Raw genomic sequence first — 579 nt, 5'->3', positions numbered from 1 at the left:
GGTTATGAAAGGTTCATATTTTGGTTTTGGGAGTCCCCAACAACAGGTTGACATGCATTCAAGGTCAAAAAACACTTTAATTGTCTTATAATATGCATTTATTTTTACCTTACTTGCTCAAGGACTCCCAAACGATTCGCTCAACGATTCATTTTTCCAAACTTTGCATGATGCTAATCTGCGGTGATTGGTCCGATTGGTCGATTTCATTTCCATTTCATAAAGCAGCAATTGTGAGCCAGTGCTGCTTTAAGTACAGCCGTTACCGGGGAGAAACAGCTATTTTTACCGCTCCAAAAGCGGCACCTAGTGGCAAAGAATGAATTTGCATTTTCATTTAGACCCATAGATATATATACATATCTATGATTCAGACCAATGCGAAAATCGACTGATTTTACGAACGCATATCCATAGGGGCACTTTAAATGAATACATCAATGACTCATTCATAAAGAGTTTCACTTGTTTAGTTCCAGAATGAATCACGCTGAATTCACATACTACTATTTTTACTATATATTTATATGGCAGAAATAGTCATATAGTTCCGAATTCAGCATTAGGAATCGATTAAAA

This window comes from Sinocyclocheilus rhinocerous, unplaced genomic scaffold, assembly GCF_001515625.1.
Source record: "Sinocyclocheilus rhinocerous isolate Xijiao unplaced genomic scaffold, SAMN03320098_v1.1 scaffold2046, whole genome shotgun sequence".
In the NCBI taxonomy this organism is placed as follows: domain Eukaryota; kingdom Metazoa; phylum Chordata; class Actinopteri; order Cypriniformes; family Cyprinidae; genus Sinocyclocheilus; species Sinocyclocheilus rhinocerous.
This window is presented reverse-complemented; position numbering follows the sequence as displayed.